At 40.6% G+C, this 23,138-nt stretch overlaps 1 long non-coding RNA gene across 1 annotated transcript; it reads left to right on the top strand.

Moving 5' to 3' along the window:
* The first annotated feature begins 65 nt into the window (after window positions 1-65).
* On the top strand, window positions 66-15,502 carry LOC145532377 (uncharacterized). Its single transcript, XR_014073178.1, has 4 exons — window positions 66-902; window positions 11,308-11,378; window positions 11,574-11,793; window positions 14,803-15,502. It is a non-coding gene; the product is annotated as an uncharacterized LOC145532377 (long non-coding RNA).
* Window positions 15,503-23,138: the final 7,636 nt, after the last annotated feature.

A 23,138-nucleotide genomic window follows, 5' to 3' on the forward strand; every position in this document is an offset into this window, starting at 1 on the left:
CTTTGTGACCTCATGGACTGTAACCCGCCAGGCTCCTCTGTCCATGGAATTCTCCAGGCAAGAATACTGGAGTGGGCTGCATTCTCTTCTCCAGGGCATCTTTCTGACCCAGGGGTCAAACCCAGGTCTCCTGCACTGCAGGCAGATTCTTTACCATTTGAGCCACCAGGGAAGTCCATCTGCACATCTATGGTCAACGATTTTTAAAATTTATGTAGCTATTTTTGGCTGTGCCAGGTCTTCCTTGTTTTGCTTGAGCTTTCTCTAGTTGTGGTGTGAGGACTTCTCATTGCGGTGGCTTCTCTTGCTGCGGAGCACAGGATCTAGGGTGTCTAGGCTTCAGTAGTTGCTGTATGTGGCTCGGTGGTTGTGGCTCTGGGGCTTAGTTGCTCCGAGGCATGTGGAATCCTCCCGGACCAGGGATTGAACCTGTGTCCCCTGCATTGAGGGGGGCAGATTCTTATCCACTGTGCCACCAGGCATGCCATCTTGGTGTGCCACCAAGTCGCAGATTTTTTATCTTTAGATTTCAGCAGTTTGAATATGATGCCTTTAGGGGGGTTTGTTTGTTTCCACATTTTTCTTAAGTGCTACTGTGATAGGCTTTCCTTCTTCACTTCTAGGGGGATGCTGTACTGCTGGGGCCACGATTCTGACCTTTAATTACTGACAGCGCATGTGGAATTTGTTAGGAAACTTTGGTACCCTTCAGGGTGAAGGGTGCTCCATAAATGTAAGCCATGATTATTTCTTGACAGTTAAATATAAAAGTTCCACTAAATGCTCCTTCACATTGTTGCTTTAAACATATTAATTGGGCCTCTTAACTATACAGTGCAATTATAATCCTAATTGAAAATAATTGGTCAACACGGGAAAGGGAAAATACCTGAAAACAACTGGTAAGTTACACGTTAAGATGACACTAGTTAAAAGTTGACTTGAGTTGAAAAAAAGTCAATCAGCCCCCTCTCTCTGGGTGGGTAAACATTTGAGTGAAGTGAGAGATTGGAGAGAACCCATAATTAATCTTGAATACAATGGCTGATAAGGGCGAGAAACTTCAGGAGCTAGCTTACACATCCTTCCCTGAGCTTTCCATCAAAAATCTTTTTTTCTGGCTTTGCAAATGCTGTTTTAACATCATTTCTGTGGAAATAAATTCAATGCGTCCACCCCCTTCACCACCATCCTCCCTCCCCCGCCTTGTTGTAGGGGAGAAGAGGTTTCTGCTTTAGAAAACACTTTATGTTTTTATTGTTGTCATCAGAGCTTCTCTAGGACTAACAAAGCTCAGGGGAAAAATTTTTTTTGAAAGAAAGGAGGAAAAAAAGAGGGAAAACGTGAGCTGGAGATTGTAGCAAGCTTTACAAATTGGCACAGTCTTATCAACAGCATTTCACGGTTTTCTGGAATCCTTTCAAAGGAGACTTTGCTTTGTAAGAGACGATTTCAGCTTTTTATTATTTAAAGCTATATTTGAGAGTTTCCAAAAATTGCCTTTTAGTTTCCCAGACTCTTAAGGCATCGATACTGATGTTTACTTCTTTTGAATTACCTCTTTTCCGATGTAGCTTGCTCTGCATCTGAGCTCTACATTCTACTTCCTCCCCTTCACTTCTGTTTTTTTTTTTCCCCCTCGGTCTTGCTACCTTTGAGGATTATCAGCTATGTCACTCTGGGCTCCTACCAAGGTTTTTTCTTCATTTAAGTAGGAACAGAATGTTGGTCCCTGATGGCCAGGGACTCACACTTCTGTTCTGTAAGCTGTCAGTTTCACCTGGAGAGGCAGGTGATTCCATGTCCTTTTGATTTCCAGGACATGACCCAAACTTTCAACTCTCTCCCTCTTTTACACTGAGATGTGGGCTATTATTTTAACACCCACATGACAAGTCCCGTTAAAGAATATAATCAAGGTGAACAATCTTTCTAATTAAAAAGAAAAAACCAGAACAATTTCCAGCCCCAGCCAATCACTCATTTATTAAAACAATATTTGACAGTGCAGAGTTCTTCCACCAAAGATTTAGAAATTTGCAGGGTTTCCAGCGTAGGATTTTATCTGTAGAATTGTATGCTATGTGCCCTTGTCCTGAAAGTTAGGAAGTCACCATCAAGATTTCTACACTTTGAAACATTTGTTTGGTTGCCAGTCTCACCAGCCTGCTCTACTGTCCAAAACGATGAATGATAGTTGATTTTTACTGAAATTTTTAAAAGAACGGGATATGTAGTAGAAATGGGCTATTTAAGTTCTTTCTGTGCTGTTAACAAGTTGGGAGACCTTGGGTAAAGCATTTAATCTTCATAAGATTTAACTCTTCCTAATCTGTAAAGTATCATCCCTGGAGAACTACATGTGTGCCTGCTATGTCGCTTCAGTCATGTCTGACTCTTTGCACACCTATGGACTGTAAGCCCGCAGGCTGCTCTGTCCTTGGGATTCTCTAGGCAAGAATACTGCAGTGGTTTGCCATGCCCTCCATGGGATCTTTGCGACCCAGGGATTGAACCCATCTCTCTTGTTTCCAGCATTGGCAGGCAGATTCTTTACCACTAGTGCCACCTGCAAGAGCTATGTGTGTGTGTGTGTATATATATATATATATATATATATATATATAGTACTGGTTATATACAATATATATACACACACACACACATATATGTATATATACAGTACTCATTATTACTCCAGTCTCTCAAACCATATCTATCTATGTGTGGTCATTCACAGAGTTGTGTCCGACCCCTTGTGACCCCACATATAGATGTATAAATATAGATATACAGATAATAGACATAGATATATAGTTCGGGAGACTATATAAACATTTTCAAGGTGACATATATAAAATTTGTAATATAAAATTGATGTATACAATGTATAAGGTGACCAATTTGAGAGGCTTATGCAATAACATTATAACTACAAAAAGAAAAATGAAAGGGAAGTGCCTCAGGATTGACTGAAAGACAGCGACTCAAAGAGAAGAAAGAAGGTTGAACTAAGAATCCACGGGAAAAAAGAGTTTTGTAAATTACAGCCATGCCTTTCTTGATAGAAGAGAGGCTAGTGCATTAGAGGTGATATTTTTAAAAAATGAAAGCATTTGCTAAATGTGGCATTAGGATGGATGTGTGTGCCAATGAACAAAGTTTTTTTAATTATGAGAGAAATTAGCCCCTGTTTTAATTACTTAGAAAGTGATTATATTGAAACGTTGTCTGGCCCCCCTCTCTTCTTGGGGTGTTGCTTCAACAATTTGCTGTGATCAAAAACGTATTCACAGAGAGTAGTTTCTTTACAAATAGAACTCAGTTTCTGGAAAATTCCTGCTCCTCTCTTGCATGACAAATACCCATTCCCATCCACGAGAGTCTTGTCTGAACCTTGTGTTCCATGTGGTGGTGAAAAGTGGGTTTAATATTTGTGGCCAGGCGTATGATCTGTAATAACCATGATTTGTTTTGATTAATGTTTGGATTTCTAAACAGGGGTATTTGAGATATTTACTAATTTATCTGAAGCTCAAGATGCTAGAAAAACTTGGTAGAGATCATGGAAATAAGAACTGTATTTTGTTTTTTTAAAAATTTATTTAATTGGAGGATAATTGCTTTACAATATTGTGATGGTTTTTGCCATACATCAGTATGAATCAGCTATAGGTATTTATGTATTTTGAAGGATTGTTCCCATGACTTTAAAACAAAGATGGAACAATCAGCCCTTTAGACGTCTATGTACATGTATGTACCATAGAAACATGTGATTTCAAACACGTGGTAATACACACCATCTTCACTTCCGTACTGTGAAATGCTATTTAAATGCTGTGTGGTTTCTGTGCTCTTTCTTTCTCCCAAGCTCCTTCTCCTAAACTGTCATATGAATGAGCTTCCAAAATTGTCCTTAAAATTCAGATCTACCCACTGCTCCAGCATTGCCTTGGGGCCCTTTATTGTAAAACAATGAGGTTGTAAATTGCGAAAGCAATTCCTTGAAAATTCCAAGAAGATTCCTCCTTGGGATGAAACTGGAATGTAGGAGCCTGGCATGTAAAAGAGAAATTAACCAATTACCTCCTTAAATATTGTGGGACAGAAGCTTGACCCTTTAAGAGGCATTGACCACAATGGAGGTATTTTGGCCATTTGATATTCAAGAGACTGGGGAGGGTTTTGGGTGCGCTGAGGACTAAATACAAGGGGTTTGGCTTTTCTAATGTAAACACCATTATCATTTGGAAATCAATTAGCTCCTTGCAAGGAGGGAACCAGAAGACCAGCCCCTTCTGAACTACCATTGTGAGCTGGGGCTATTTGCTTTAATTAAGAGGAGACAGAGTGGATTATTGTCTCAAACTAAAGAGTCGGGAAGTCAGAAAATTACACTTTACCCTGGTGAACAACAAAGCTCAGGCTCTCCATCAAGAGGGTCTAAAGCAAATTAGCTTTTAATCTGGAAACTTTCTGCACCAGACAATTGGAAAAAATGTCAAACAGAAGCCCATCTAAAACACTAGGCTCCCCTTGAGAGGCTCCCCCTGTAACCCTATCGGGAAGATCTGTGTGATAAGTGTTTTCTTTTGCCCTTTAGTTGTCAAAGATGTAGAATTTACTGTAAAAAAAATAATAATTTAAAACTGGATCTTCATTGTTAAAATGTTAGTAGCATTGATGTGAAATCACTGTACTGAAACCTGAACGAAAAATTACAGTCCTTGATTGGCTGAAAAAGTAAAAGTTTGGTAACTAGTAATCTCCAGTGTTATCTGCTTGGGTGTCCATAATCTTCTCTGGAACTGGAACTTGGTGTCAAACCAAGTCACGGAAAACAGTTGCAATTACTTTTCTCATTCATTTTTTCTATCTACACATACATCCATCTATCCATCTATCCCTCCATCCATTCACCCGTCCATTTATCTGACAGATAAACTTTAAAGATGAACTATGTGTCATACATAGTCCTGGGTCCTGGGAGATCCCTAGGAACAGATGTCATATTTCTTTGGGGAGAGAGAGAAAAATAAATTATTAGCTGTTATGAGCATATAGAAGTGCCTTGCTTTTGGAAATCAGGAAGGAATCCTGAAGGAGAGACAGAAATGGCCAACCCAGAAGAAGAAAACATGGGCTAAGGCCAAAAGTGAGTGGAGTTTGAGTACTGGGGAGCTGACCCTGGAGAGGTGGGCATAAGGTATGTGAGGCATGTGGAAGAAGAGTAAGTTAGAAGATGGGAGAGGTAAGCAGGAGCCATGTTCTGGAGGTTTCTCCCTGTCAGGTTAACTCCTCAGGGCATGGGAAACCTTTGAAGCAAGTGAATGCAATGAGATAAATGTGCCTATTTTAGGAAGATCATTCTGATAGCAAGGAAGCAACTGGTTTGGAAAGAGCAAGATCCGAGATAGAGAAATTCCAGGACTGTTCTGATTAATTTATGGGAGATATGTCTATGACCTGGATTACACTGTGGACAGGATGAAATGCCGGGCTGGATAAAGCACAAGCTGGAATCAGGATTGCAGGGAGAAATGTCAATAACCTTAGGTATGCAGATGACACCACCCTTATGGCAGAAAGTGAAGAGGAACTAAAGAGCCTCTTGATGAAAGTGAAAGAAGAGAGTGAAAAAACTGGCTTAAAACTCAACATTCAAAAAACTGAGATCATGGCATCTGGTCCCATCACTTCATGGCAAATAGATGGGGAAACAATGGAAACAGTGAGAGACTTTATTTTGGGGGGCTCCAAAATCACTGCAGATGGTGACTGCAGCCATGAAATTAAAAGATGCTTGCTCCTTGGAAGAAAAGCTATGACGAACCTAGACAACATATTAAAAAGCAGAGACATAATTTTTCCGACAAAGGTGTGTCTAGTCAAAGCTATGATTTTTCCAGTAGTCATGTATGTATATGAGAGTTGGACCATAAAGGAAGCTGAATGCTGAAGAATTGATGCTTTTGAACAGTGGTGTTGGAGAAGACTCTTCAGAGTCTCTTGGACTGCAAGGAGATCTAACCAGTCAATTCTAAAGAAAATCAGTCCTGAATATTCATTGGAAGGACTGATGCTGAAGCTGAAGCTCCAATACTTTGGCCACCTGATATGAACTGACTCATTGGAAAGGACCCTGCTGCTGGGAAAGATTGAAGGCAGGAGGAGAAGGGAATGACAGAGGATAAGATGGTTGGATGGCATCACCGATTCGATGGGCATGAGTTTGAGCATGCTGCAGGAGTTGGTGATGGACAGGGAAGCTGGTGTGCTGCAGTCCATGGGGTCGCAAAGAGTCGGATATGACTGAGGGACTGAACTGAACTGAGTTGGGACAAAGAAAAGAGGACTGATGACAAGAAGGAGGAACCAATACAATTTTGCTGTTAATCAGAAGCATGGGGATGAAGAATTTGGGGGATACAATGAGGATTTCTGGCTGGGCCAACTGTATAAGGGGGATATCTAACATTCCTTAAGACAGAACATTCTGGAAGAGGAGCAGATATGCTTGGTTGAGGTTAGGTACTCAATGAGATACATTTTTTAGTGTTCTGCAGGTAGTGTGAGTGCAGAGGCATAAAAGAAACTGAATTATTATCCTAATGTCTTTGCAGTCTTATAGAGATCCTTATTTTTGAGTGCTTGAGATTTTATATGTGTATGACCATTTGATTTTTTTTTAAGTTTCTTTTTTGTTGTTGTTGTTGTTGACCATTTTAAAAGTCTTTGTTGAATTTGTTACAGTATTTCTTCTGTTTTATGCTTTGGGTTTTTTTTTTTTTTTTTGCTCACCAGACCTGAGGGATCTTATCTTCCTGACCAGGGATCAAACCTGTACTCCCTGCATTGGAAGGTGGAGTCTTAACCACTGGACCACAAGGGAAATCCTGAGCTCACTGTTTTTACTTCCGACATCCACACATGCACAACATTAGGCTGAAATTCCTCCTGAGTAGATTTTTAAGTATGTTTCTCATGGTTTTAACTCTCTCAATAGTTTCGACTCTGTTATGAGTTAATATGTTTCATTTACTATTTATAATTATTTCTTTCTCTGATTGCATTATAATACCTCCAAAGCAAGAAGTAGGTCTCCTAATTTCCTAGTAATTCCCCCAATACTGCTATTCTTAGATCACGTGGCAATGTAGTGGTGGGAAACAGTCAACCCTTGATTGATGAGAAGAGTAACAAGGTTGAATCTAAGGAGAGGAGTAAATATTAAAATAACTGCACCTTCGTGAGTTGGGCAATTTTATTTAGCCCTCCTACCAATCCTACAAGGGCTATAAGGATTATTGTTATTATTATTTTTTGTGCTAAGTCACCTCAGTCATGTCTGACTCTTTGTGAGCCTATGGACTGTAACCTGCCAGGCTCCTCTGTGAATGGGCTTCTCCAGGCAAGAATACTGGAGTGTGTTGCCATGCCCTCCTCCAGGGGATCTTCCTGACCCAGGGATTGAATCTGTGTCTCTTCTGTCTCCTGCATTGGCAGGTAGGTTCTTTACCACTAGCATCACCTGGGAAGCCCGTTATTATTTTTTGTTATAATTAACATACAATATGATATTAATTTCAAGGATACGAAATAGTGATTTGATATTTTTACTTATTATAGCATCATCACCGCAATAACACCAGTTACCATCTGTCACCTTCCAGAGTTGTTACAGTGTTACTGTAACATTCCCTATGAGGTACATTGCACCCACCTCCATGACTTATTTATCTTAGAGCTGGAAGTTTGTACCTCTCAACCCCCTTCAGTTATAGATGTTATTATTAGCCCCATGTTACAGATGAGGAAGGGGCTTCCCTGGTGGCTCAGATGGTAAAGCATCTGCCTGCAATGCTAGAGACCCAGGTTTGATTCCTGGGTCGAGAAGATCCCCTGGAGAAGGAAATGGCAACCCAATACAGTATTCTTGCCAGCAAAATCCCATGGACAGAGGAGCTTGGTCGGCTACCGTCCATTGGGGTCGCAAGGAGTCAGACACGACTTAGTGACTTTACTTACTTACTTACAGATGAGGAAACTGAGGCATAGAGAAGTTAAGTAGTTCCCCAAGGTCACCCAGCCAGTGAAGGATGCAACTGGAATTTAAATACTGGAGTGGGTAGCCTATCCTTTCTCCAGTGGATCTTCCTGACTCAGGAGTCGACTTAGGGTCTCCTGCATTGCAGGTGGATTCCTTACCTACTGAGCTATCAGGGAAGCCCAACAAATACAGATCACTAGGACTTAAAAACATGGGTATGCTTTCCTGTATGTCTGTATTTTGCAAATGTGAGATGCCAGTGGGTTTTAGAAGAGCTTGTGGGGACTGGTTTTCACCTGAGATCTGAAAACAATCTTCATCTCCCACAGTTGTGCCCGACTTGTCACTTCTCTATGCAGTGTGGATACAAAACAAAGATCATGTAACACAAAGATTAGAATGCTATTTGGAGTGATTTGTATTTATCTGCTGTTTGCTGTTAACTTGTGTAATTTGTATTTATCTCCTATTTGCTGTTAACTTGTGTAATCTCATCTTGATTCAAATAAACCCTTATGAATTCCAGGCTCTGACTGGGGGCTCCATAGAAAACTGGTCACTCTGCACTAGACTTCACGTTTCTCATCTCTAATGATTAAATTTGCCCTGTTGGTCAGGTTTGGTACATAGTCACGAAATTAGGAGACTCCTTCAATCCTTAGCTGATGTAACTGAGCAACCAATAGGATTAAGTAAGGAGATTTAATGTCTCAACAATTCCTATCCCTCCATATGTCAGCTAAAAGCATAACTTTTCTTAATTAATTAAGGTGAGAATCAATATTTCCATTTATGGTAGTCCTGGAGTATAAAATAATCTCAGAAAGAGAGACTTCACTGTCTGTAAAATATCGATTACTGTAAACTATTTCTCCAGGGTACAATATTCATTGTTATCTGTCTGCTTTTTTGAATTCTTGACATATGTAAAATAGCTCCAGTCAATGCCACAGGCGAATTCAAGATCCTTGCCCAATCCAGGCTTTGAATGACTAACAATACTCTATCCTCAACTATCCTTGGTGAGGGCTTATTTGATTTTTTCCCCTCAATCTATTGTAGAGAGACCTTCTGTAAATATAATAGAAGAATTGCTGCAATGTCAGATTGCCATGAAAATTTCTAAATGCTTCCTCTCGGTTTTTGTACTTACCTTGCAGTTGACTGGTTATGAATAGTTCACAAATGAGCCACACTTTGAGAAGCACTAGCCCGAGGATCCCCCAGACTCTGTTTAGTAGTGCACATGCCCTTGGTTATTGTTTTGCAATTGTCTTTTAAGAAACACAAAGGCCTCCTTATTATACACTTTCTTCTTTTTTCAGATTTGGGTATTCCCAGATATCTGGGTAACCTGACAGTCAAGAATGGTACATTTACTGCTGGAAAGATTACTCCTCATCTAGAATTTGCTTTAGGCTCTCAATTGTTTCTGAGAAACAAGGTTGAGGCTTCATTTTCCTTGAAGTAAATGCTACACTAAATATTATTCTAGTCATTCCCAAGAGAAGTTAGCCATCCTTTGCAAAGTTAATCATAGCTTCTTCCTCCAGCATCTCATTGCTCTCAGGGAAGATTTTGCTATTGCTGTGGCTGCAATTTCAAAGATAAATTTTATAAAAAGCATTGGAATTTTTAGAAATATGGACTTGCCTCCATTTTGATTTGTTAGTAGGAAAGAGTGTAAAAACTCACAGGGTCAAGAGCAGGTGGCCCCAGATATGTATCAGTTGACATAAAAATGTTGATATTCTTTAATTTGATAATTATGATTTCTGGGAATTTGCCCAAAGAGCAGATCTGAAAATGAAGATCTAAACAATGAAGATATTTGTTGAACTGTCACTTGAAAATAGTAGTAATAAAGAAATGGAAAGAACCTGAAGATATAACTCCAGGGAGATGATAAGTCAAGCAGAGTTCATGCACATAATAGAACAAGGCATAGCCATTTCAAACCATGATTATAGATGCTATGTGGAACATGCAAATGTTTATATAACCATTAGGAGAAAAAGTGCAATTCGGCACGATGCCTTAGCCTTGAGCAGGATATATGGGTTGGTCCTTGATCTGCTTGTTCTGGCCTTTTGCCTGCTCTGCTCTGAGTGGAATGGGGTGCAGACCCCCACATTTTCCCCTATCAGGTAGTTTCCAGCTAGATTCCATCAATGCAGGCGTGGCAGGAAATGGGCGAGTGAGGCAGGGAGCAGCCTTGAGCTCTGGCAGCTGCCTCTCCAGAACTCCGGGGCTCCTTCTCTCATTGACCCACCCGCTAGGGTTCAGCTTCTGCTGGCTGAGACCATGGCCGTGCCCTCTGGTCACATTGCTTCCTGCCTTATTTTTCCCGACCTGAGGATGTGGCACTATTTGGCCAGGGATGTGCGGGAACCACTGGGTATTGCTTCTCTGCAATACCCTGCAAAATTGCTTTTCTGCTTCTTTGTCCTGCTATCAAGCTCAAGTGCTTCTGTCTTTTTCAGCCCTGCTGTCACTTGTGTAGCCAATTATCTGTATTAATTTTCACTGTATTTTAAATATACATGAGTAGTTTCCTTCCCTCCTTCCTATCTTTCTTCTTTTTTTCTTTTCTTTCTCTCGTAGTTGGATCTGAAAATATACCTGGGCCTTGGAGTCTGTTAGGACCATTGGGGAAAGGTTTCCTGGATGCACAGCTGTGTAGTAGAGGACCAGGGTTTGGGAGAGTGAGCCAGCAGGGATCTTAGGGTTTAGTGATGGTGGTGGACTGAGACCACCGTGGGCTTTGGAACTGGGAAAGGGTGAAACATATTTAGTAACCCACATCCCCTGTATTCTCATCAGGGCTTGTGTGTAAGAATGCGACAGGAAACACGAGTAATAGTTGAGATCCTAAGACCCAAGAGGCTGGCAGATCCATGTAATGGTACAATATGGGTAGGTGGCGGTCAGCTTCCAAGATGGAAGTTCTGGTATTCACGTCTTTATGGGGTCCCCTCCCACATTAAAGAGAGTTGACTGTGTAACTTGGAAGATGTTAAGGAAATGTCGGTGTGAGTTCTGAAGCCAGGTCTATTGTGGTGTCTGTCTTGCTCTCTCTTGGGTCACTTGCTCTGGGGTAAAGCTAGCTGCCAGGTCATCATGCCACTGTCATTTAAGCAATCCTATAAAGAGAGCTGTGTGGCGAGAAGCAGAGACTTCCCGCTAACAATCAGCACTACTTGGTCAGGGATGTGAGGAAGCCACGAGGTGTGGTTTTTCTTGCTCTGTTCCAGCCTTCTGATGAAGCCGCCTCCACCAATAGCTTGGCTGTTACCCTATGGGATCCTGAGCCAGAACCACCCAGGTAAGTCATTCCTGAATTCTGACCCACAGACACCATGAAAAGTGAAGGTGAAAGTCACTCAGCTGACTCTTTGAGACCCCATGGACTATACAGTCCATGAAATTCTCCAGGCCAGAATACTGGAGTGGGTAGCCTTTCCTTTCTCCAGGGGATCTTCCCAACCCAGGGATCGAACCCAGGTCTTCCACATTGCAGGCAGATTCTTTACCATCTGAGCCACAAAGGAAGCCCAAGAATACTGGAGTGAGTAGCCTATCACTTCTCCAGCGGATCTTGCCAACCCAGGAACTGAACTGAGGTCTCCTGCATTGCCGGTGGATTCCTAACCAACTGAGCTATGAGGGAAGCCCACAGATACGGTGGGAGATAATAAATGTTCCTGCTGTTTTAAGCTGCCCAGTTTTGGGGTAATTTGGTAAGCATCAGTAGATAGCCAATACGTATTCTGTGTATTTGGCACACAATTACTTAGTAACTCAGATATTGGAACTCACGTATTACATAAACTGTAGGTTTTACAGTCTTTTCCAGGTAACTTGTGATGTCTTTAAAAGAAATACTTCCTTGCTGCTGTATAGTTTAAAGTCACAGTGACTTGGGATTAATTCCTTTCTTGTCCCTCTAATTTCCTCCTATAAAGCAACTCATGGAAATCATAAGAATGCAAGATGAGTTACTTGAATTATGTACATTGCTGCTAAGTCGCTGCAGTCGTGTCCGACTCTGTGCGACCCCATAGACGGCAGCCCATCAGGCTCCGCCGTCCCTGGGATTCTCCAGGCAAGAATACTGGAGTGGATTGCCATTTCCTTCTCCAGTGCATGAAAGGGAAAAGTGAAAGTGAAGTCGCTCAGTCGTGTCCGACTCTTAGCGATCCCATGGACTGTAGCCTACTAGGCTCCTCCGTCCATGGGATTTTCCAGGCAAGAGTACTGGAGTGGGGTGCCATTGCCTTCTCCGATTATGTACATTACCATGTGTAAAATAGATAGCTAGTGGGAAGCTACTATAAAGCACAGGAAGCTCAGCTTGGTACTCTATGGTGACCTAGATGGGTGGAATGGGGGTGGATGGGAGGGAAGTCTAAGAGGGAGGGGATATACCTATATATGTAGCTGATTCACTTCGCTGCGCAACAGAAACTAACACAACATTGTGAAGCAACTATATCCCAATAAAAAAGATCTGTTTCACACCTCTGACCATTTAGAATGGTAACCTTCCCATAACCGAAAGTTAAACTAGTCTTTAGATTTTTCAGAGATCTTAGTGATTCAATTCGGCGACGGAACCGTTTCATTTCGGCCAGAACATCCTTAATACTCCGTGGAGGCAGGATTGACCCTATGTCAGGAGGCCCTCTGCATTCACAAAAACCATTCAGAGGTGTGGGAAAGACTGCCCCGAGATGACAAGCCGGCATTTTCTCAGGCGCCATCAATGCCGGGTTTCTTTTGATTAACTACGTGTATATTTTGTCTTAATCCCAACAGCAGCTCCCTGCGCTCATTTCTCCTGCGGTCCCCATCAGGAAATCCATACCCATAACCTTTCCCGGCCTTTCAGCGGCCTCTGGAGATTCAGAGAAGCCACTAGGACTTTTGTTCTCTGGGCAACTGAGCTTGTCCTTCAGTGTGTGGAAGCGTGGTGGGCGTCGCTGAGCCGTCAGCCGGTGGGAAGGGGAAGCATTGGGTATTGTGTCTCCCGCCCCAGGTTAGTGGCTTCCCCTCGCCTGGGAGGCTTGGCTTGGGATCGGTGCTGTTTGCAGTGCTATGTGTAACCTTGGCATGCAAGCAACAGAGAAAATATTCATTATTGCCTGACTGTCTGCCGAAGACAATTTCAATTATTCTGGCATTTCAATGGATGAAGCCCTTTAGGCTGGCCCAGGAGATTAGATTTAAAGGCTCTGTAAATTAGGAAAGTTACAATCAGTATATTATCTGGCAGGCAGCTGTGGAATACACCACGGCGAGCAAAGACAGACAAATTGCTATATTCCGGTTGTGGTTTTGATATATCAATTTACTAGTTTAACATACACATTTGTGAAAGAATGATTTTGCATTTCTTAAATCACTTTTAACTGCCTGCCTTCGAAGTTTTTGAACCTGAAACTTGAATAAGCTGTTGGCATTGCTGACGTTTTGTTTTAAAGCCCAATTTCGGCCAGGAAAAAATATTGCTGAGAACAGAGCTTGGGAATTAATCTTTCCTAAAGTTATTCAAATAATATAATATATGGCAGTTAATCAGAAAATTCCATTTGCAGAAATGTGAATAATGTCCCATATAAAGGCTTTTTCCTTTAATGGGATGTTTTTCATGTCTTTTTTTTTTTCTAAATTCACTCTGTTGTGATAATTATATCTATATTTTTAATATATACTATTTGGCTACACCTGTTTGATATGATAACTTTGAAAATAAAAATACTTACTGTAATAACATATCACAATACTTTATAAACAGTTACGTAAATGAAGTTTATTGATGAAGTTTTTCATGATGCTTCAAATTGTTTCTAAACGTTTGGCATCTTAGAATTCTGCTATCATTCAAACAATAGATTTTTTTTTTTTGACCTTTGTAAAAAAGCCTTTAAAGGGAAATACCTTTTGACATCAATTAATGCTTGTAGCTATGCTTAAAATGAAGTTAATATTTCTTGGATAGCTTAAGCTATTTTTCATTCTTGGATTTTAAGAAAAATTGTTTAGCTTTTTTCTTTTAACTTGAAAATTGTTTTGGTTTTGAGCTAGATCATTAAAGTGAAAACAGTTAATATATTAATTTACTTAAGTCCTTTGTTTAAAAAGTCAAGAGACATAGATAAATATTAAAGTACAGATTTTTAATAGTTAAGTTTTGAAATTTAAATTTATTTTTAATTGGAGGATAATTTCTTTACAATAATATGTTGGTTTCTGCCATATAGCAACATGAATCAGCCATAGGTACATATGTCTCCTTCCTTTTGTACCTCCCTCCCACCTTCCACCTCATAAAATATAGATATTTTCAAGAAAGTCTCCTAAGTAGCTCAAGGCTTCATTCACCTCTGAATAACTTCTATTTTCTACTACTTATCTATGCAGTCCACAAGTACATCTCACCCAGAGGAAGTTTCTTTGCTTTGGAAATGTATTTTCTTGGATAAAAGTAGACGGACTGGTTCAGATAGATCCTTATTCTGAGTTTATTTAAAAAAAGATATTTAGAATTTTAACTTAAAAAAAATTATGTTGGGTATCTGTTCAAAGGTCAAAGATTACGTTCAAATGACACGTCCAACTAGCTTTTGATGGAAACCCTTGTTCTCAGGGTTGAATTCTAATCAGGCTGTCCCTATATACCTTGTCAGAAAAGGGTTTATCAATCAATAACACAGAATTCTTTTTTTTTTTTTCTTTCTTGTTTACAGAACCAGATTACCCACCAGGGACCGTGCTGGTACAATAACTCAGGAAGTGCCCTTCATCACAGACACTGAAGTTTGGCTGTGGCCTTACACAGTACACGCTGGGCTGATCTATTTTCTCATGGGAACTGCCGGGCTAGTTCAGGCAAGCACCTGCAATTCTTAACCGGACAGTTTCAGGTTGAAGAATTTAAGAGACAACCGAATAGAGTTTTAATGCCCTGTAAGATAATAATGAAAGACATTTATGAAAAAAAAAAAAATCCAGTTAGTTTGAAAGCCAGGGCCCACACTCCGTATTTTGACAGCAGATGATGGCTAGCTCAACTAATCCCAGTTTACTTTCTGACTTGGATTTGTCTCACTGGTCCAGTGAGATTGTGAGGGTTTCCTCCAATCTGGTTAATGTTCAGAACCGATGTTTGAGTTTTAGACTAATTATGGGCCAACCACTGACATTTTTTCTATAATGTGAAGACTGGTGCCAGCAGTAACTCAGTGAGATTTAACATAAAAGCAAGATAAAACAATTAAAGTGGAAGAATATTTGATTAAGTGGATCACTGATTTATAGCGGGGTAAATTGAAATTGAAGGGAGAGTGAACTTTTTATGGCAATCATATATTACGTTCATTATCAGAGACTCTGGGTTCTTTGTGCTTTTGTGATTTAAAAAGAAATAAACTGGTTGAAGGAGAGTAATCCTGGCTGGCATCATTTTTGTCCTCTCTTGAGTTATGGTTTCTTTTCATTGCAAAAGTTAAATAAATCATATTAAAGTAAACTCATTGCAAAACATGCAATCCATCCACATTTAAATAGACCAAAAGCAAAAAAAAAGTGTAGTAACAAGGCTGCACATGGAAAAACACACACAAGCACTTTTGCTTTGGTGACAGAGCTTGACATAGACTTCAATCATCATGTATTTGGTATTTGCAAAAATCGTAGCCATGGCAACATCCCTTTAGGGGTCCTGGGCCTGGTGTCTAGAGAAGCAGAACGCCACGAGATTTGGTATCAGACCTGGGGAAATTGTGAAACAGCTCTGTTGCACATGCCTCTTCTTGTTCCATGACTGGCTCTGTTGCAAGACTCTCCTTTACTTGGAATGAAATTGTTCCTGAAGCTTGCTTTAGCAGGTGCCTATAACAGGGTGCTCCTGACACCCCATCCACAAAATTTCTGGCCTTTCCTTTACTTAAACCAGCATTCCTTTTTTTCATAAACTTTTAATTTTGTATCAGAGTATAGCCAATTAACAAGCACTGCTGTGATAGTTTCAGGTGAACAGTGAAGGGACTTAGTCATACATATACATGTATCCATTCTTCTCCACACCTCCCTCCCATCCAGGCTGCCACATAACATTGAGCAGCATTCACTGTGCTACACAGTAGGTCCTTGTTCATCATCCAGTTCAAGCAGAGCAGTGTGGACACATCCATCCCAAACTCCCTAACTGTCCCTCCCCCCTACCCTCCCCCCTGGCAACCATACACTGGTTCTGTAAGTCTCTGAGTCTCTGTTCTGTAAGTTCATTTGTATCATTTCTTTTTAGATTCAGCATATAAGGGATGTCATTCAATATCTCTCCTTCTCTGTCTGACTTACTTCACTCAGTATGACAGTCTCTAGGTCCATCCATGTTGCAAAACAGCACTGCTTTTGCAGAGGTAATGTTGGCGATGTCAGAGAAGTGAGCATTGTGGTCTACCAGCAAATAGATCAGGATGGGTGAGGGGGAAGAAAGAGCAGAGGAGGGTGATTAGGGAAATTCAGAGACCTTTGTAAAGAAGAGGAAAAACCCAGTTTAGAGTTCATTTTGTTTTCCCATGGGTATGCAGAGGGAGGACTGGGCAGATGCTGATAGGAGAGTCTAGCCCTCTGATGTGACTGTGCGAATTATCTATTTATATCCCCCAATCCACTTTTCAAGCTTATGCTCTTACCTGGAGCTCAAAAGAAATGCATTAATCAGGAGGGAAAGGACTGCCTGCACCAAGAGACTAGCAGGGACTCCTTTGATGGTCCAGTGGTTAAGACTTTGCCTTCCAATGTGAGGGGGTGTGGGTTCAATCCCTGGTTGGGGAGCCAAGATCCTACACGCCTCCTTGTCAAAAAAGCCAAAATATAAAACAGAAACAATATTGTAGCAAATTCAATAAAGACTTAAAAATGGTCCACATCAAAAAAATCTTAGACTACGTAGCACACCAAATTGTTCAATGATGGTCTTGATTCTTTAATGACACGTCTGAATCACATGCGTTCATTTTCACCAAAATGTCATACTGCTGTCTGAAAATTGCTGTCTGACGATTTTATAGGGAAAGACCATTCAAACCACTAAAGATTTGAGTTAAGTTCTGGCGACAACGAAGTCCTTCTCCAGGTGTGTGGTCTTCTGAAGGGCTCATGCCCCTGGTCTCTGCCTTCCTCATCTGTAAAAGTTGGGGATGCACATGGTCCTCGAAATTTCTATGAAGCTCTGACAGATGATGAATTTATGAGTCTTGCTGAAAGTGGAGGAAAGAGAGTTTCTACCAACAACAGCAACCAGGGTTCACATTTATGTGTTTCCCAAGAAAGCTAAATGGGGACCAGGGTAAGTAAGGGGAGAGAAAGTTTCCTCTTTCCAAGGAAGCAGTTGTTGAAATTCCTGTCACTGGGCAGAAACAGATACATGGTGGTGATCTGGGTTTTATTGTTGCCAAAGGAGGGAGCAAAGAAACCAACCCCAATTTCATCAGCGTCCTTGTTGTTGCCAAGCATCCTAACCATGGAATTATAGGACCCCCGGCACCATCTGCTCACCCTTTCAGAGACATGCTTTTGTAGGGCTGCTCTGTGACATTTCTTCCCCTGGAATCAATGCTGAGGACATCTGCTTTCGAGACATTCTAAACCAGCGCGTTGATTGAGAGGTGAGAAACCAAGAGAGTGGGACCAGTGAGGGTGTGCTGATGGGGTGGGAGGCAGTAGAAAAGAAGGTTGGTGAAGGCTGCATCTATGACACTGATAATTTCACATTTTGCTCATAAAACTGCCTTTTCTGGAACAATTTTGCCTCAATACTGTTGGAACAGTGGACATTTTTAATACTAGGAGATTCAGGAGATTCAGTCTTTAATCATATACCCTCCCATTGCTGACAGTCCCATATATATATATATATATAATATGCTTGTTAACCGGTCCCTGCTTAATTAATCTATTAAATTCACCTTAGCTATTAACACGTGTGTTGTAGTCCTACTATGTGAATTGACCTGTGTAGTTCACAGAACCGGTAGCTGACACAACTTAACCCATATATCCTGTGAGAAGCTAGGGTCCTTGGAATAGTAACTGCATCTCTCTCAACAGGCAAGATGGGGTGGTGGGATTTTATGAAGCCACACTGAGGATGAAATAAGATGATGTATGAGAGGGGACTACCTAAATCATATGCTGTCGTGTAAGAATGTGACAAGTATTTTTCAGACAGACACATTCTCAAAAATCGTAGTTCCCATGGAGCTACTGGAAGACATGTCCTCCAACCAAAATGAGGACCCTGAGAGGGGGGAAGTCCTGAGAACTAGGGAAGAGGGACCCCAGCGAGGTGAAGGGATCCTCTAGGCCCTGTATGGTCTGCACCCAGCTCTTCTGTTTCACCTCATATCACTTTCTTCTTTTTTTCCCCTGCCCTCTTGTTCCAGTTGTGGAGACTTGCCATGGTCTTCTCTCTGCTTGAAATCAACTTATCTTCTGCCTAATTTAACTCCGAGTCATCCTTCAGGTAAACATCAAAACCTCAGGGGAACCATCAGCAGCCTTTCTCAGTCAAAATCTTCTTTTTCGGTTTCCATAGCAACATCTTCCTCTACTTTGTTCTCTTACAATTGCAGTGCACCACTCGCATGTGTGATAATTCGGTTAATACCTGTCTCCCCCAGTGGGGTGTAAACACCTGGCAGGCAGGAACCATGTCTGAACAAGCAGCATCTCCATTCCCCAACCCAGCGCCTGACCTCAGGTAGTTGCTTGATAATGAATAGATGAGTGAGGAAAAGGACCATGTGCATCCTCAGAGATGGGATCAAAGGTGGAGGATGTCTTCGATTGCTGATAATGGTGGTGATGGTGGTTTGCGGGCTATCTCTGTGTACAGAATACTTAGATGTTTTTACAGCAAGCTGTTTTCCCTCTTTGCCAGTCTGAGTCACCTCCCACTACAAGCATCTCGAGTTGTGTGCTTACACACACGTGCACACACACACACACACTCACACGTGCATTCTGAAGCTCTGGGTGCCACCTGTGACATTGGTGATGATTCAGCAGTTCTCCATGGCAGGCATTCCTGCCAAGATCAGTTTTCTGTGAATATTGATGAGTAGAAACTTGCCAGAGTAGGAGGTTGGTGAAGGTGTGAGGGAGGGTGGGGAGGAAGGGGAGACCTGGCTGAGCACGAACAAAGCCTGTTAGATGTTCAAATACTTAAATACATATTTCCAGTTCTTGAGATAATTAGCCTTCAACTTTCAAAGTTGTTCTTTCTTGAAAGTTTGGGTGCTAGACTATTGAATCCCTAGCTTCTTCTTACAAGCTGTGTACTAGTTTTGAAGTGTGGCTCTTGTGGGTAAAATACTGACTCATACTTTTAACATTACAAAAGAGCCATTCCATCCGAGCAGCTGTGAGCGCAGCGCAGCCTCTGACTTCCTTATACGAAGGAACACTAGTCTGTGAAAAATCAAGGTATTGAATTGGCTCCTCTGTAAACACAGAGCTTTCCTGTTCCTTCCATTGGGCAGAAATTACTCCCCCACAATTTTCAGAGTAAAATTATTTTGTATGGCATCACTTTTAGAACTGTTTGTGGTTAAGACTTTGGAGTCAATGTTAACTAGTTCAATGTGATTAATCCGGAAACTAAGTAATTCATCCTTGTCGAAAATGTGTGATTAGTTTTCTCAGAGTTAAATTTAGAAATCCAGAGATTCAAGTGGTTTAGAGGTTTGGATGTACAACAAGAGCATGTCACAGCAACCTCTTCTTTCACCCAATACAAAACAAATTGTGAGACGTTTGTCTAAGAAGGATTTTCAAAGCATGTATTTCTTTTTCCCCTTAATATCACACCTCTACTGATGCAGAAGGCTCCACGTCTGCAGCCCCAGGACCTTCAAGCGTTTTGGTGGTCCATTCTCTGTGGTCAAATAGTCATAGTGAAGGAAAAGCATGCCTTTCCTTTAGGTACCCATAACTTCTAGTCTCTCCTTCTGGCTTGTTCTTGGTTAATAACATTAATAGTCCATCAAAGACAATGATAATAATAAGCAGGACAAGTGAATAATAAACTCTTGTCCTTCTATAGACAGTGAAGCAAACCTAATAGTAGATGTTCTTGTTATCCTTTTATACTGATGAGGGAAGTGAGGTGTAACAAGGTTATGTATCTTGAAATGAAGTGGAGACAGTGGGACTCAAATGCTATCCAGCCTTTTAACTTTTTATTTTATACTGGAGTATATCTGATTAACAATGTTCTGATACTTTCAGGTGAACGGCAAAAGGACTCAGCCATATATACACATGCATCCATTCTCCCCCAAACTCCCCTCCCATCCAGGCTGCTACATGACGTTGAACAGAATTCCCTGTGCTATACAGTAGCTCCTTGCTGGATATTCATTTTAAATATCTCAGTGTTTGGGATAGACATATACATACTGCTATATCCAGCCTTTTAGACGAGATTGGGGGTGTTCAGGGTGGTATGGCCATAGACCATATCCAGCCTTTTAATCACAGACATGGGCAGCTCCCAGATCCAGCACATATTTCTGTTTCATAGACAGTGAAATCAAATCAGAGAGGTTGAGTGACTTGCCCAAAGTCACAGAGCCAGGCTGAGGCCAGACTCATACTGGACTCAAGTCTATAATCTACTTCCCTAATTACTATCTATCACTTTATTTACATTTATTTACATTTGCACTCTCTTCTGATTAATCTAAACTCTTAGTATGAAACAATGTAGAAGGAGGAATTTAATTTGATTTAAAATTTTTAGCTGGAATAACTGGATAAGTAAGACTTACGGTACAGTGATACCATAGTTTAATTTATTTCTATGTGACTATTTATTATTCATATATGTTATATTATTAACCATTATATTATTTATAGACATATTTCCCTGATATTGTCTTTGAAATAAGTTTACATTTAATATTTTAAGAAATAAAAATTAGATTTTAGGTCTTTATGTATTTGATATTGGTGACAGACTGCTGTTGTCTTTTTCAAAATACTTTGCCTTTATTTCCCAAATCAGAATGCCCTGATTTAGCTATGTATATTGCCATCCAGTATAAAGACTACACTTTTCAGTTGTCTTTACAACTTGGGGTGACTGTTATCTCTAAGTTCTACCTAATGAACCCTGAAAGGAAGTGTCAGAGAACCTTTCTCCTTCCTCATTTTTAAAATTAATGTTTGTTGGAGAATAGTTGCTCACTGTTTTGGCTGAAATGTAGATATAAAGTCTGGTGCTTGGGAGTTTTTTGGACCATTTGGCAATATGCTAAATAAAGATGAGTGGAGGAGCAAGATAAGGAGTTTGGGACACTGTTGATCGTGGAATCACCGTACCAGTCTTGGTCTGCCTACTTCCAGACTTCTTTTTAGGTGAGAGGAAAATAAACTTATGTATTGTTAAAACCACTACCATTTATTAATTTATTATATGTAGCTTCAACACATCTAAGTGATATGGTAGGCTAAATGACTTGCGTAGCATTGTTTTAGAAGGCTTTGGAGAGTTCATGAATAAATCATTCTACACATGGGACAAGTAAGCCCCTGAACTCACTGAAGAAGGTGAGTACCTAGACTTTCTGAATTCCTGAAAATTTTAACCAAATTATGTAATGGCTTTCATGAATAAGTAGAAGATCAAAAAAAAATGCTTCGAATAAAACATAGAAAGCATTCTAATTTGCTTTAATCTTATTTCCCTGAAAAAGGATCTTTCAGAGGAAACAAAAATGATGCTCTGGTCCTTGGGTCCTTTTCTGGGACTTTCAAGGTAGTCCGACTCCAAATACTGAGAGTGAATGAAGGCATCTTCATTCCCTTGTAATTCATAAATAATATTGTCATAGTCACTTAATAATACACAGCTGACATCTGGATCTAAATAACAACTGGTCTGAGTGACATTCAAATGTTTTTGTTCTAACCAAATCCACACCTGAATTGTCAGAGGAGATGAAAGCCAAGAGATCCACAAGGATACTTTGCTTCTAAGCCTTAAAGTTTCTTCTTATCCGCATCAAATCTAAAGAATGATATTACATTTTAATTCTAACTTTGGAATTTGGTCTGGTCAAAGTACTTTGCCTCCATGCAATCACCTTAATTGTGTTGCACGGAGGCAGTGAAAGTTAATGTTATGCACTGGGGTATCAGTATTTCTGTGGTCTTGTGCAAGAAGAGAGCATCTTATAGCTTCTTTATCTGTAAGGCAGAGCCTGGGGCAGTGTGCGCTCCTGAAAAAAATCAAAGGAGCACAAGTAATCCTAGGGATGTAATTGTGGCTTCCTGGGAGCACCAGGGATCCCAAGCTGTCTCTTCACTTCTCAAGTGGTTTCATGGCGATCATGGCCATCTCTGCTTGTTTTATACATGAACTTTGAAGTGAATTGTATCTCGCTAGATTGGTGACTTCGGTTTCCAACTCTGTTTTATGAATTATTTAGAAGCCTATGAACTCTGAGCTGATGGCTGACTAGATCAATGAAATCCTTCCTCTGAAGAACCTATTCCTAGACTCTTTGTGGTGAGCATGTGGATGAGAACTATATAATCCTGAGGTCCTTTAAAAGAACGGAAATGATTTCTGATGTTAGCTTGTCACCTTTTAGTCTTGCATACACAGGCTCGGGCTTTTTGTAGATGTCATTAGAAAGACATTAACCCTGGAACTGATATCGAAATTCACTTCCTCTCTTGGACTGATCTGAGTGGTTCTAGTTTAATTGACCTTAAGAGTCAAGGTAAAAACCACATTTCCTTTCCTGGCTTACCAAAATGGAAAACAATGTGATATTCCAGAAAAAATTTCATGAAACATGGTGGAAACCTTCAGTGTTAAGTATTAATACTTTTTGGATGGAATACAGGAGGAATGAAGAAAATAAGGCTCTGGATGCTATACAGTTTCCTAATTTTTCGAAGCAGAGAGGGAACTCCAGTAAACACACATCGGTTGGCTGCAATATATTATTTTAGCACTTGTCATGTTCTACTTTCAGAGCCTGTGCGGTTAGTCATCACCGAGAAG

The sequence above is a fragment of the Giraffa tippelskirchi genome, chromosome 13 (genome assembly GCF_054371585.1).
Source record: "Giraffa tippelskirchi isolate mGirTip1 chromosome 13, T2T-mGirTip1v1.2.pri, whole genome shotgun sequence".
Classification (NCBI taxonomy): domain Eukaryota; kingdom Metazoa; phylum Chordata; class Mammalia; order Artiodactyla; family Giraffidae; genus Giraffa; species Giraffa tippelskirchi.